Below are 16,417 nucleotides of genomic sequence, written 5' to 3' on the forward strand. Positions count from 1 at the left end.
CTGAACTAGAGCACATTTCACACGTTACACTCAACACACACACAACAGGGCCGAAGTCACTAACCCAAACACCTTTCCCCATCATGGTGAACACACCGACATTCCCGCAAAGCATGCTGGTCGTCAGCCGCCGCCCCGCCCACGCCACACTGCCCCCACCCGAGCTGTGACCGTCCCTGGTCACCATGAAGAACTGTGTTTCGGAAGCGTGGAGGCGGTCGGCGCTGGCGGTGGGAACGCCGGCGTCCTTTGGCAGGTGAGGGATGAACGCAAACGTAGTCCTGAGGCGGTCCGGCCTCCACAGAGTTCAATGTTTCCCCGGCGTGCGGCTGGCAAGGCGCAAGACGGTCCCGGTGGAGCAAAACTCGTGCCCGCCCCGCCAACCGCACCCGGTAGATGACATCGGAGAGCCGAGCTATTACTGTACAGGGGCCCACCCAGTGAGACACACGCCCGGCCGAGGGCCCCCTCCTTCTCCATCCGGAGGAACACACCCACACCTGCTCGCCAGCAGCAAAATCTCGCCCCTGGCTGTGAGTGTCCACGCCCATTCGCCCCATAGGTGCCCCCACCCGAAAGTCTTGCAGCGGTGCCCGCGAGCGCTGGGTGGGGCCCTTCTGTCTGGCGATGAGCGGTTCACAGTTCAGCTGTGAGACCGGCGGAGCGACTGCGGGTGACGCTCTGGGAGACGCAGTAAGACGGCTGCACGCTGGCTCGGACGGCTGATCACCACCGGAGAGCCTGGAGGACTGCACGGGGGGAACGTCCTGCGTCGAGGGTTCTACATCGAGACGGCGCTCCACTTGCTCGCAGTACCGGCCACGCGCTTTGCTGCCCGGCCGGCGAGGTAAAGCGCCGGTGTTAGCGCGCAGATTTCCCGCTCGGTCTGCTACCGGAAGTTCCGCCCCCCGGTTGTGTGCTGCTAACCTGTCCAGCTGTGGTTTGGGTCCGAGCAACCTGGCTACCCCGAAGTTACCACGCAGAGTTCTGCTGGACAAGTTCAGCACCGCACCCCATCTCTCCAAAATGTCCAACCCCAAAACGCAGTCCTCCTCGACATTCCCCACTAAGAACTGGTGTGTAAAAGTTCGACCACCCACCTGGACTCGTGCTGTGCGACACGCCCGTACCTTGACGCAGCCCCCAGCAACGGTGCAGATGCTGAAAGCAGGATCAGGCCGTCGGCGAACACACTTGCTTTGCCCCAGTACTCCAGAGCGCAGCAGCGAAACAGTGGAGCCGGTGTCCACGAGCGCCCGCAGTAAGACGCCATCCAGCACACAGTCAATGTGAAGCCCAGCGCGGCTTCCCAAGTGTCCTCCCGGCGCTAGTTTAGCGGCTGCTGGTGTACGCTGTCCCGTGCCTCGGCCTCGCCGCGAAACGTCGGAGCGCTGCTCGTTGCCTAGCCGCGACGGGTAGCCCTGTCCCCGGCTAGGTTCACGAACGGAGCGCCACTGAGCTGCGGGCGGTCGCTCGGCTCTTCCGCCGTGATGTACCGCCGATATGGGCTCAGCGCGCTCGGCCTCGCGCAGCGGCAGGTCGCTTTGCCGGCTAACGGCGCACGGAGCTGTAGCTTGCTCCGGCGCTTGCGCTGCGCCAGCCTCCGCCCCGAGATCCAGCGCCGGGATTTTATTCTTCCCGCTCCGCGTTGGCTGACGTGGTGTGCTCGCGCTAGCTCCGTCAGGAAAGCGCTTCTTCCGTGCGAGTAGTCGCTCCGCTACTCGGCGGCCCGCTTGGATTTTCTGAAGGTCCTCCGTTGTGCGCTCAAACCCGTTACTCTCCATCCCACTTCTGACACCAATTGTGGCGTTTTTACGCCCGAAAGGAATGCTGGAGAGACGAGTGAGCTTATTTGCTACCCAATGCAAATGGCTGGGAGTACTTTATTTAGCACACAGCCGGTATGGCATGAGCAGCACCTTCACTCAGGAGCCTACCTCTAATTCAGCGTCAGCCTGAACTAGAGCACATTTCACACGTTACACTCAACACACACACAACAGGGCCGAAGTCACTAACCCAAACACCTTTCCCCATCATGGTGAACACACCGACATTCCCGCAAAGCATGCTGGTCGTCAGCCGCCGCCCCGCCCACGCCACAATATATTCTATAGCTATATTTTCAATAGCTTAAGTTTTCTACATTTTTTTTATTGATAATCTTGTAATCTTTTTTTAAGGTCACGGGTGGTCAGTAAGTATCTGACTCAGGTATAAAAAGTATACTAAGCTACAAAGTATTTTAATTTTATTGGGATAAAAATGATTTATTGTTATAAATTATTATTATATTTTAGTTTTCTGTAGGTATAATGTAGCCCTATAAACATAATTTAATGTGTTCAGTGAGAATACATTGTCCTATACCAGTAGTGGAGTTTTGAAACAGAATCTTTAAGAGAGTGGATTTAAAAAGTACAAGTAAAGATCAGGAAAAAATAAGCAACTGCATCACTTTTATTTTATGTTATTGGAAAAAACGACTGTTAAAGGAAATCAAAGAGATAAAAAAAATAAAGAGAAAGGTGGATAGGGAGGGCAATCGAGGCGGATGTGCCGAGAGAAAGAGCGGTTGACAGGCTAATTGAGTTTAAAGAGTGGAGATAGAGCCATCTTTATGTGCTGCTCTGAAAGAGAAGGCAGCTGGGAGTCTGCACACAACCAAGCTAAACAAGGCATCATGAAGAGGGTGTGTGCGTGCGTGTGAATGTTTGTGTGTGTGTGCTTGCGTGCGTGTGTGTGTGTGAGGGAATGTGGAGGCGGTGGCACATATCTTCTTCCTGACACCCAGACTCTATATCTATGTGAGTGTGTGTCCTGTAATCTCATATGTCCTTCCTCATTTACTCAGTGTGTCAGATTAAGTGAGAGTGAGTATTGACTTGGAACTGTTGTGGTCTTTAGGCCTTGAGTTGGATACAGTGCTGATTGAAACTGGTTTTGTCGTCAGTGTCGACAGGTGAGGGTGAGTGTATCTATTTCCATGCTTCCTGTGTATGCAAGAGAAACAATATGTGCCTCCACATCCTTTAATGTGTTACATACGCTGTACTATTGCAGCCAATTCATACAGACACAAAAAAAAATTATATATATATATATATATATATATATATATATATATATATATATATATATATATATATATATAAAGATCTGTTGTGTTTTCTGTCTTGGTCTGCGATGACCAATTATAAAGTTGGAATACACACATATGTTGTTGCTGCTGAGGAATTATTGAAGAGCAGGTTGCTTTGATAGCAGCCTTCAGCTTATATGTATTATTTCGTCAGGCATTTCTTATCTTCCTCTTGACACACTCCTATAGATTCTGTATCCGGTTACGGTCAGGTGAGTTTGCTGACCAGTTAAGAACAGTAGTTTTAACTTTTTTTTTTTCATTGCAGCAACCAGTTTGTGGTAGTTTTCGCACTGTGTAAAGGTGCTGAGCAAAATTGAATTTATAAAAAGGAATTTGTACCACTCAGAATGTTGCAGTTTGTGTTCCTTAGCCCAGGTAAGACGCTTCTGATGTTCTTTATGGCTCAGGAGTGAATTGATACTGAGAACAGTTCTCATTCATTTATTTCATATAAACAGTACATATATACAGTGCCAGAAGAAAACTTTCCTCGGCGTTGTATGTTCAGAGACTCTGACAGTCATCCTGTCTTTGTGAGAGACAATATCTCTTGTTTTTAAGCTTGAATTTGGTATCTAATTATAGTGCAATGCTTTATCGAGTTACTTTGATTTATATGTTTATTATTTTTTTTTTTTCATTGACAAGTAATTAAAAGCTGGACTACGATGTTAGTTGGTTTGTTAGGAAAGAAAAAAAGGACAGATACATTAAATTGTAGAATGCTTTGAATCTATTCAGTTGATTGTGATTTGGCATTGTCTTTCTGCAGCTGCCTGCTTTAATGCTGCTTGTCTCTATGTTCTCATTGCCCCTAAAAGGATATAAGTCCTAACACTAAAGTGTTTCACAGCTTTCCTCATTCCACAACTTGACACAGACCTATTCAACATGTGCATAATAAGTGCACTGGCTTCGATTGAACACAGTTCATCATGAATCACACAGTTCATCTCCATCTGCCTTGTGTTAATCAGGAAGATAAACATGGATGTGAGGTTTTGTTGTAATGTGAGGTTGCTTGCAGGCCCATTAGAGTCCACTAAGAGGCAGAAACGCACCGCTTGTTAAAGCCTAAGGCTTCTTATGCACAGATCTTTTGCAGCAGTTATTTTTCAGCATTTTGACCTACCAGCGTTTGACCCTTAAGAGTCTAATTATTCAGTTATTCATGTCATCATGTCATGACAAAGCAGATTATATAATAATCACTATGAATTATTCAAAAACTACAGTGGAATTAAATAGAAATTATGAGAAGGAAAGACAGGGACTGGGACCTTTAATGGTTAATGGACATTTCATACTCCTGAGGCAAAAGCAGAACACGGTGTCTGACGAGGAGGAGTGCACAGAACAATATGTCTGATCACCTCGAAGATATTAAAAAAGCCTTAACCCGGGGTAATAGTTTAATCATCTTGTTTTAAAATCTGTAAACACATACTTGCCTTTGGCTGGTTGACTCACGAGTCCCAGGTGACATCATTATAACAACCCTGTTGTTTAAATTGCTCTGCAGAACTACACAGTACCATCACGAAATTACTGCATGCATATCTTACTGCATTTTTTACAATCTGTCATGCCCCAGGCTCTGTAATCAAGACAAATAAAATAAATAATCTAGACCACCAACATACAACCAATCAGGAAGAAGATGTGGAACAGTACGTTATGCTGCAATTAACTGAGCTTGGAAGTAAATCCTTTTTAGCATTAGTGCATTTGAAAAGCAAAGTGAGTGGAAAAAAACATGGACACCTCAGTGTTTGTCTAGCTAGCTCGCTAGCTAAGTGTAATGAGTGAAGTATAATTTCCCCTTAAAACAGCAATCAATATATATCTGAATGTTTGTTGATCCAAAGCAAATATCTGTATATACTGGGGGAGAAAATCTTTTAAAATGAAGAAGTGCCATTCTGTTGACTGTTGATGCTGTGTGCAGCCATGTTGGTTTGATTCCACTTCCTGAACTCAGAGGCTGAGGAGATTTTCTTGTGTAGTGAATTTTGAGTTTTCTTCTGTTTGTCCTGGTCAGAAATTGGTGATTATGAGTTACAACCTTTAATCAAATGCAGCATACTGTGTACTGTTCATTGAGAGGTCATGGGTTAAAAGTCGAAATGCTGAGGGCTGGGTATAAAATAAAGCGACACTTCCTATTACTCACTCTTAATAGCTGCTGATTGTAGGTTTCATTTCCAATTAACTGGCATTAAAACGCATCAGTTGTAACTACCTGGCCAAAAAAAAAAAAAAAAAGCCACACACACACACAGTTCACACATGAAAATGATTCCACATGCTACCAGAGCCACTCTTTCATGTTTTAAGTCCTAGAATATGCCTGTGCCATCAGGGAAGAAAAACTCCTTTGATGTGATATAGGTGATGTAACCTGGTCATTCAGTACATTCAGGTCGTCAGCTGACTACATGACGCTGCTGAGCCTAGACCTGACCACCTGAAGCATCACGAGATCAAAACATTGCCTCCAGAGGCTTGTACAGTGGACACTATGCATGGTGGGTGTTTCACCTTACTGTATGCGCTTCCCTTCTTTTCCTGGCACATCTATCACTCTGGAATAGGGTCAATCTGGACTCATCCGACCACTTGACCTTTTCCCATTGCTCTAAAGCCCAATCTTTATGCTCCCTAGCAATCGGAAGCTTTTTTTTCTCATTAATCTCTCTAACAAGTGGTTTTTAATAGACACACAGCTGTTCAGTCACACATTTCTTTCACAAAGTTGACAAAGTTTAGCAATATCCCTCCAGGTTTTCATGATTTGCTGAAGGGTTTTTACAGTAATTTTAAATCTCTTTAGTTGTTTTCTTTGCATGATGAAGCTCAATAATTTGACCCTTCAAAAAAAAAAAAATCTTTTACCCAGGCAGTGCATTTATAAATACTTTACGATTTATTTATTTTTGGTCAGAAGAATGGCATGCTCCCATGTTCTCACTGTCATATTTGTTCAGATAAAGTGTCTAATTTCCATCTGATGTAAACGACTGTAATTACGGTCACTCCCATATGACATCAGGGCAGCGTTGGTTAACTTCCTCCAAAATCTCTGACTGCTTGGTCAAAGGAAGAGGACGAGATGGAACAAAAGACAGAAAAAACTGATTTGGTGGGAATCTGCTCCCTAATGTTAATCCTCTCAAATAACTGAGTGGAAAGCGGTCTATCGGTAGTTTATTCATCCCTCAACCCCCTCTCCTCATCTAACCCCCTCTCACATTTCCCTCCTTTCGCTGAGACTTTCTGCGGCTGAGTGAAGAGCCAGGTGTAGTTGTGGTGGAGAAGTGAGCACCATATCATGGTCCTGACCCACTCGGTCCCCGCAGACTTGGGTTCCATTTACCCACCCATGACGTTTCTTATATATCTGCTAGAACCCTGAGACACCCTTTGTTTTCCATGGCATGGTTTGCTTTTCTCTTGAGCTCAAATTTCATCTCTCTCTCTCTTTGTCTCTCGCTCTCTGTTGCTCTCTCTTTCACTCACACTCACACACACACACACACACACACACACACACACACAGACACACACACATTCATAGTATGCTATATTAGAACCCACTTTGGTTCGACCTTTTTTCTTTTACACTTTACCTCGTCCCCGGCTGAAGAAACCTATTCCATGTGTGTTGGGGAAGAAGTGAAGGATGAAGTCCACATCACTGAGTTTTACTTGGTGGCTAATATCCTTTTTACCATGACGAATGCTTCTGATTGCATAGCTTTTTTTCCCCATGGCCACCATATTTTGGCTTTTCTATAAATCTCTATAAGTCTCAACCCTTGTCTCTATCCCTTCATTCCCTCATCTGTTTCTGCTTAAACACATCTCGTCGTTTTTTTTTTTTTTTTTTACTGCTTGGATGCGTAGTTGTTGTTTTTTTAAAACCCTGAGCGCAGTAAAATAATATTATTCGAGTCTAAGAGCAACAAAGTAGTGCCCTCGTGTGTTATTCTGATGAAAATGTACGTGTGCAGCGGCGGCGGGTAACTTTCAGTAGAGGAAAAATGTAAAGCAAAATGTGCAATGCCCTTGAGTGTCCAGGGTCTGCTGAGTTTTGTACTCTACTTTCTCTGTCTTCTACATTCATGTAGAACTGAATGTAAGCTGATTCGCTGAACCCTTTGCTCACACACACACACACACACACACACACACACCGCACACACACACACACACACACTGCTTTCAGTACTCATAGCAAAAAAGGATGGAGTGGTCATAATAAGAAGACGTAAAAGGAGGTGAGAAAAGAAAGAGAAAAACATTGTGCCAGTGTCTTTCTAACAAACTCACTCCCACAGGGATTTAACTTTTAATAGATTTAATTTCAACTTAGTCAGGAAGAAAAGAGGAACCTTATTCCTCCCCCCTCCCTCTTTCTGGCCCACCATTTCCCTCCTTCTTTTCACTCTAAGCCCCCCAAATTCATTCCCCCCGGTCTGCACCCCACTCCCTCCATTCCATACCAGCAAGAGGACAGAATGTGAATTTTCTCCTCTCAGCTCTTTATCTCTCTTAATGCAAAGTGGATTCAGCTCTTACATGCAGGTGAGTGTCAACACCAAGAAGCAGCTCTCGGAAGAAATGTTTTTAGGGTCATTATTTTGGAAAGACTCAGATTTGCAGTTTCCTGGTTGTATAATTATTTCTGAGGCAAAGGTTTGGCATTAGTTGTGTCTGTACTGTTGAGTTATTAGCTTACTGAATCAGATATCTCACAAGTGATGAGAAGTTAGATAACAGGAAGATGATTGGTGATTGACAGCTAAAACAATGAAAAAATCTGAATATGCACCTATTGATATCGCTCGCTTTCTGTATACGCTCCTAAAAAGTTTTACAAAAGTTTTTTTTTTCAAGTTTGTAGGTTTTTAACTTGCTAATAGAATTATATTACAGGAGTTTAATCAGAGTGAAAGCCAAATCCTGGCGCATTATTAAAACCTCGTAACAATGCTTTGGTTTGTTCCTTTTGGGGTACCACAGAACTACAGAGGGTTTCTCTGTCTGAGAGTATCCAAAGCACTGCTGAGTACTTTATGCTGTTATACACTCCATTTAACTTTAATTGAGATTCAACCCCAGAAACAGTATAAGAGAAATAATAAACTAAATATTGTAAATTTCCCTGGTATGTCCGCCACCTCCATGGATTATTCTCTTCAACTTTTGGCTACATAGTACTAGTAAGAATTTAAAACTACTTTCGCCTCATTAATTACACAAACTGTCTGTCCCAAACTGTCGTGGTACCACCAGGCGTGGAAGGATATCTGTTGGTGGAACAAAATACCTGGTGAAATAGACAAATCGTAGGTTGATAAAAATATGGTGTTGAAATTTAAAAAGTAGCAGAAGACATCTAGAAGAGACATTTGGTTTGCTGTTGTGGAACAGTCGTATAAAAGCAATGGCACACTTAAGGTTTTGCATTTGTGCTGAATATTGGCAAGGCTGTGATTTCTTCTACACCTGGTTATCAGCATCCTCGTGCCTAGAACTCCATAACAGCCCTACTGATATTTAGCACAACCTTGAGTGCGATATTGCTTTTATACAAAGGTGTATTTTTTATCTTAATACATTTTTGATACAATTCAGATAAGTTTTTTTTTTGCTCCTTCCACATGCCATCCAGTTCATTAGGTGTCGGATACTCCCCACCCTGGAGATATAGGTATAAGGGGTTGTTTTACCATCTCGACACTCAAATTATCATGGTCACACCACAGGCAATGTGCGAATGCCAATTTGTCTCTGGACTGTGGGAGGAAACTGGAGTACCTGGAGGGAACCCAACAAGCACGGGACAACATGCAACCTCCATGCACACAGACCCAAGGCGGGAATCGAACCCCGACCCTAGAGTTGCAAGGCGACAGTGCTAACCACAAAGCCATCGCATCAACTATGTTTTTATTAAGATAAACAAATGAAATATACAAATACTAATTAGTTTTGCCATTATTTCCCCCCATTGCCCTTAGGCAGTACATTGCACTTCCAAAAAAAAACCAAAATGCAGTTTATTATACAAACAAAATCTAGTAACTAATAATCTGTTACATTTTATTTAAAAAATTAATTTGCAGTTAACTACATTTTAATAATATTAGCTTTGTGCAAATTGAGAGGTTCTTTAAATTCCAGATGGTGATAATGTTCAGCTCAATGGCATATGGCTTAGAGCATTATTGACAGAATGTCAGAAGTCTGTGGCTCATCAAGGTCACATTGTGAATAATAAAATAGAGTGTCTCCATCTCAAATCTGTGCCTTTAACTCCTTATTCATGCACATACCCCAGAGCTACCTCCCACCTTACACACCGGTTGAGGTGTACTTGGGTGAATATTTGAATAAAACAATAAGGAGAAGGTATGTGTGTGTGCGTGTGTGTTTTGCTTGGTGCTAGACTAATGACCTGACTGGGGGTCCAGTTTCAAGACGGAGCCCTAATTATACCCTCGAAACACAGAGCATTATAGAGCTTAGACAGCATATTCCAGGGCGCGCACACACACTAGGCGTCTTCACATTTCATTAAGCAGTCTTAGACACATTTAACACTCATGCAAAATGGAATAAAATCTCAGCAGGCAGTTTTCAGCTAAAACACAAACTAATTATTTTATTGAAGCATTAAAAAAAACAGTATCTTTCCTATGGATGTAGTTAAAACTAGCATCAAAGTGTAAATGAGGTTTTGTCACCTCTGCTGTTACTGAAAGTATTTTCAGGAACATCAGATGATCAGAAGTGCTTGGATGGGTGAAAAAGACATTTTGTGCCTTTCATGGACTGCATGTGTATAAGAAGGAATGAGTGTGAGAGAGAGAGACTGAGTGAGTGAAAAATAAAAAAAACAAGAAACTAGAAGACCATAGATATGTGAGAATAAGGTCTGTCATTGCTCACACATGGTTTATGTAATACTCTTTTCCAGGTGTGTGTATGTGTAAGGAAAGGGGGGGAAATCCATAGTTATATTGTTATATAACAGCGTTACTGGACCACCTTCTTGTATACTGATTACTTTTACCATTGTAAACTTTTCTCAGCATGTGACTTGGAAGAAGAGTCCAGATGAAGTGATCTCAGAGGAATGTGTGGGTTCCGGATTTCATGAAAAAGCTCGTCTTTTCCAGAGCAGCTGTTTTCAGTTTGTCTCTTCTTTCTTCACACTTCTGTACGAAGCGTACAGATTTGGGTCAGGGATCAGTGGCCTAAAACTCAAACATATGTGATAATCAATCCATCAGTGAACTGGTTAAGGAATGTAGCTTCACAACCTTTACTGAACTGTTGGATTCATTTAAATTCCACTCATTTCCATAGCCACATCATTTACTTGTTTCGGTTTTGGCCTTATTTGCATCCTCCTACATTGTTGCATCTGAAAAGCAGACCAAATGTCCTCCTCTAAACTTCTCTTCTAGACTTCCAATAAAGCACATATTTTAGCTGGCATAACAACCCTTTAATCCTCTACTGCACGTCTGACGTTAATATGAAGGAGAAATAGACTGGAGTGATAGAATAAGACTGCATAATGAAAGAGAGATGGAAATACCGAGGTGAATGTCACTGTAAAGTGGGATAACAGAATTAGAGAATGGTGTGATGGGTGGAGAAGTGTGGAAGCTGCTTTGCTGTGTAATCCAGCTGTCTGTGAGAGATATACATGCTGTGATTCCTAGGCTCCATGCAGTCCTTCTGGAGAGGGATTATTAATCTGAGACTAATTATGCGTAATCCTCATCCACAGGCCAGATGACTGCTGCTTAGCTAGCTTCCCTCCATCCTGTTAGATAAAAACGTAACACACACACACACACACACACACACACACACACACACACACACATATATATATATATATATATATATATATATATACAGTATATATATATATATATATATATACTGTATATATGATACTATCAATATATAATGTATAACAATAAGTTTAGCTGGTCTCAAGCCTGGATAAAATGGAAGGGTTGTGTCAGGAAGGGCATCTGGTGTAAAACGTATGCCAAGTTGTTGTGCAGATTGATGGTTTGCTATGGCGACCCCTTGACGGGAGCAGCCAACAATGTATATGTACATTATATAGTGCCAAAGGAAAGATTTCAGACCCTTTAAAATTTTTATTAAGTTAGGCACAGGTGGACTCCAGTGAAATTGTAGCAGCATCTCTAGGACCACTGATAGGAGCAGAACACATCGAAACACAATTGCAAATGTCATATCAAAGGATCTGAACACATATTGTATGTAAATTTTACTTAATTTTTTAAATAAAACTTTCCGTCTGCACTGTATACATGCATACAATGTCTTTATCACATGATGAGCTTAAGATACTTGTGATGCTTATCTGGACTGTACAGATTACAGCGATATGGTAAATCATCATCATGAGCTTTAGTATCATCATCAATTTCCAGCTTGTCACAGAAGTCAGCCTTGTGTAGATGGAAGTTCTGAGCATACCTTCTGATTCTGATTAAATGACTGAGTGGTGTGTGCTGTAAGCACCCTGGATTTGATGGACCATTCTGTGAAAAGAAGCCTGTTTAACAGAGTGGGTTAAAGGTGCTGACAGTAACCATGATTGATCTGCTACTCTGTGGAGTTTGGCAGTGTCTAGAAGAGCTGGTCTGTGCCTCTAATGCATCCTCAGCTCCAGCATCCAGCTCATTATTCAGGCTAAATGAATAGTCATGCTGTTCATGAGAGTTTGATAACGGTGAAAGAAAAGAAGTCCAAACAGATCAAGTTCCATGAGAAAGCTTATGGTCTATCTCAGCACGTGAAAGAATCTAGACTGGGATTAGTTTCATTATTATGGTTATTATAGTGAGAAACAGAGGAAGGGTAAGAACAGATACACAACTTGGGATCCTGCTTTTCTTTCCCACACTGTATTGCTTGATTGGAAGCAAGAGTGTGTGTGTGTGTGTGTGTGTGTGTGTGCGTGTGCAGCTGTGAGAGCAGCTGCTACACACCATGCGGTATTGAGTTTGTGCGTATGAGAAACAGGGGACAGAGAGTAAGATAGCTCTCTTGTAGTTTGTATAGAGACTCATAACACACAGCTGTTACTTCTGAAACTCAGGAGAGACTCGGCCTGATCAGTTTTGAAAGTGTGTGTCTATGCGTATTAGACATATGCAACTCTACAGTAACGTGTCTGTTTGTCCTGTTCTTGTTCTCTCACTTTCTGTTATTCAGCAAAGCCCTGTTTGTTTCGATGTAACAGCTGAATGTCTTTGCTTCGCTATCAATTATCTGCACATCCAGCGTTTGCTGTCCACACTACTGCGGAAACACCTAGTCACAAATCGTATGGGCTCAGAGATTTCTAACTAAAACAAAAAGTGACTGTTTTATTCCATCTTGTATACTGTACGTAGGTTTGGAGAAGAGGCAGCACGTATAAATGCACTTGTAAGCCCTCTCTGTTGTTGAATGAGAAATATATACAGAACGTGTGACACATCGCATCAAATCAGGCATTCATTTGGGTGACTTGAGCTTAGATTCCTGGTTCAATAAGCTCAGTTTATTACTGTATTAGATCCAGTTATTGAATATATATATATAATAATAATAATAATTATTATTATTTTTATTTTTTTGAGGATTTCCCTGCTACTCCAAAAATAGGTTTTATAGTGAAAAATGCATGTTTTTTCTCTTACAAGTGGAGTAACCAGCTTGGACAGTGTTGATTAAGTGCTTTGAAAAAGGATTAAAACTTTCTCACTTCTGTTAAAGGATTAGGAAGGTAAGGTATTTATTAAACAACTCTTGCTGAAATTGAAGATTTAATGCATTTCACCAACTGCACTCCATTGGCCATAACCAGTGTTGGGTGTAACTCGTTACAAAGTAACGCCTTAGAGTACTTGGATTATATTTGATGTAACGAGTAATCTAACGCTTTAGGTCCGCTGTTATTTAGTTATTAAGTTACCTTTTCAAAAATGTATCAAGAACGAGCTAAAATAATCACATCCATAACGATGTGCCTTTTGGGTTTAAAGTCAGAACTGTAAGACTGATAAAATGTTTTTCAGGATGTAAAAGATTATTAAACATATACAAATATTAGGAGATAACATTAATCGAGTTATGCAGATTGGTTCATGAATACTAAGCTGGTCCATGCTATGAGGTTCTTTTGTTTACCAGTATGTGAACGTCACATCCGCAAGATTGCACCTGCCTCAAAATTCAACATAAGGGTACCAATACTTTAATTTCACAGACTGATCTATCAGGTATTTGTTACAGTAAGAAAAAAATGAGGAAAAATAATATTGGGTCAACATTAGATATAAGCTTATACTCAGAGGTTGTATATCTGTATTTTATGTGAAAAAGGCATATTTGCTGTTCCAGTAGTCGAATCACATCACACAAACTGTTTAATAAATATGACATCAAGCAAAAAGTGCAGTATATATTCTGAATAATACTGTGGTCCTCAGCACTACTACTAATAAGCACTGAATGCAGAAAATGCTATGTACTCTGTGTGTGTGTGTGTGTGTGTGTCTGTGTGGAGGTCAAACAGGAAATGAAAGCATAAGCATTCTGTCTTGCTTTCTTACTCATCGTGCCTGTGTGTGTGCGTGTGTGTTTATAAGACCTTACATTGCCCCAGTCCTGTGGTGTGTAAAGGGGAGCGTGTCTGTTCTGTTCTACCTCCTCTGCCCTCTTCCCTCCTTCCTTCCTTCCTTCTTTCTTTCCCTACTTCCCCTGGCTCTAGAGGAAGAATGACTGCTGCCATGTGTCTTATGGAAACTCTGGCATCGGCACATTTGAGATTAATTTGTAAACCCAAATTAGTCCCACGCCACACACATTGTAAGCGTCTGTGCATGTGTTTAAGACAGACATTTAAGGTTATGTTCCCTTATTTGTATTCACCATATGTCTTCCGTCTGAAGTTGAATCGGCGTTTCGTGTTTGTGGCCGAGTATTTTAGGGTCACACTGTTATGATCCTCCTTCTTTACAAACAGCACGTACAATGTGTGAGTGTGGGATTATTAATTTGGGACTAATTATCCATAATCTCTGCAGACCAGATGGCTGCTACTCCAGAGCTTCCCTGCGCCCTAAATGTTTGTGCTGTTTCTCTCTCACAAACACACACACACACACACACACACACACACACACTGCATGCTGTCTGTCTCCCTTACACTGGCCATTAGAAAAATGATTTATCAGGACACCAATTCACTCATGGGATCTTTGAGAAGTCATAACTGTAGCAATTTTTCTTTAGATCTGTTCCTTTGATCCTAGGCGTCACCACATCAGATCAGTTGATCCGCGAGATCTGACACCCGTTTTATTCATGACTCACAAATCAACCTACAGTCTCAACCTGGTTCCTTAATCATCCAAAATAAATGAAAATTGTCTTTTGTTCAAGATCATAAACATGTTTAAATGTTCAGTACTTTTTAAAATAGGTGAATTTGTCCATAAGAATCAAGTTCTCTCTCTGTTCCCGACTCATCATGTTGCAGTTTTAAGTTGCAGTGGGTCCAGAGCTTTTTCTGGGATCCTTTAATTGAAAAACACATACGCACCTGGTGGTAAGTAACCATCCAGTTAATGGGACAATTTTTTAATGAGAAAGGAAACCGTATGACCGTATTGACAACCATGATCATCATGCACAGAAACTCAGCTCAGCTCTATGTATCGCTTAGAAATAGATCAAAGTGTAGGTGTGTGTGTGTGTGTGTGTGTGTATACTATGTGTAGTATTGTCTTATTGTGTGTAATAACATACGTACCTGTATTAATATTGTAATAAGTATAATATTACATACCAATACATTATGTAATATAATATTACATATAATAATACAATATTACATACATATATCAGATTAATGTATAAATTGTGCAACATATTTAGTGTGCAAATGGGTATTTAAAAGTTTAGTGTGCAATATGGTACTTACTGTTTTAAGGCTCTTTTTATTTTCGTTATAATTTTTTTCCTTTCTACTGGATAACAACGGTGAGCAACTGTAACCAAGAATAAGCAATTTCCCTCTGGGATTAATAAAGTTCTTTGAATCTTAAATCTTGTATAGTTGTGTGTGTGTGTGTGTGTGTGTGTGCGCAAGAGAAAGTGAGAGGGTGATTGATGGACACTGTGAGTGAGGCTCTGCTCAGCGGAGTGTGTTCTGTGCTGATTGATATCGAAGCACGCTGCAGTTGATGCTGTGTGTAACCTGCAAACGGCAGCTCCGATTACGACCTCTGAGTGTCTGAGAACAGATCGACCTTAAATGAATGAGATTAATAAGTAATTCAGTTGAATCGAGACCAAATCCTGACGGGTTTTAACGCCTTTTTAACCTGATGTTTTATGGTCAGATGACGGGACTGCACTGATGTATGCATGAGTATGAACTCGGGTTAGACGTGTCCTTTATACGAAGTCGAGACACATCCACTCTAGTAGTAAAGGATGCTACTGTTGAACGTGTGGCGTTTCTCAGAATAGCCGACTCATCGCTATTGTGTGTCTCGACTGATGATTTTCAATCGTTGTGTTGAAAATTGCGATATTAGCGCTACATGTTCTGTGTATTACTAATGCATAGCTTTCCTAAGGTCAGTCTTAATGCATATATATATTCCCTGAATGTATTGCATTTCTAAGTGTGTGTGTGTGTGTGTGTGTGTGTGTGTGGGCATGTGATGTTTACCAGACAGCTGTATGTGATGAATTGATAATGCAGACTGGTGCTGTGGTTGAGAATGCTAAGCTTCAGGCTGCAGTAAAGGGAGGGACCTGCCCTTGTTCCACTGCAGTGTGTGTGTGTGTGTGTGTGTGTGTGTGCATTGGCAGCCCATAACCCTTAGCCTGGAGTCCTAACAAGCTACCATCCACATTTGCTTGTCAGGCTTTTCCATTAAAAATTTCAGCGTAGCACGTCCAGCTACGCTGATGAGTGTGTTTACGATTGTGTGTGTGTGTGTGTGTGTGTGTGTGTGTATGTTTGTGTGTGTAGTTAGTGGTTGCAGAACACCTTCACTGCCATTGCCGTGCAGCGCTCCTCTCTGTGACGGCCCCTCCTCTCCAGTTCCTGGTCGTCCATTACCTTGAGCCTATCCTGCGCTCTCAGTATTCTCCTCCAGTTTCTCGCTTCTCTGATTCTCCCTTTTTACATCCTCTCTTTCCACG

General features: G+C 41.9%; 1 protein-coding gene across 3 annotated transcripts in view; it reads left to right on the forward strand.

Annotated features, from left to right (window-relative positions):
- nhsl2 (NHS-like 2) overlaps nt 1-16,417 on the forward strand; it is a 79,548-nt gene that overhangs the window by 24,632 nt on the left and 38,499 nt on the right. The gene's annotated exons all lie outside the window — the stretch shown is intronic.

This window comes from Clarias gariepinus, chromosome 1, assembly GCF_024256425.1.
Source record: "Clarias gariepinus isolate MV-2021 ecotype Netherlands chromosome 1, CGAR_prim_01v2, whole genome shotgun sequence".
Lineage (NCBI taxonomy): Eukaryota > Metazoa > Chordata > Actinopteri > Siluriformes > Clariidae > Clarias > Clarias gariepinus.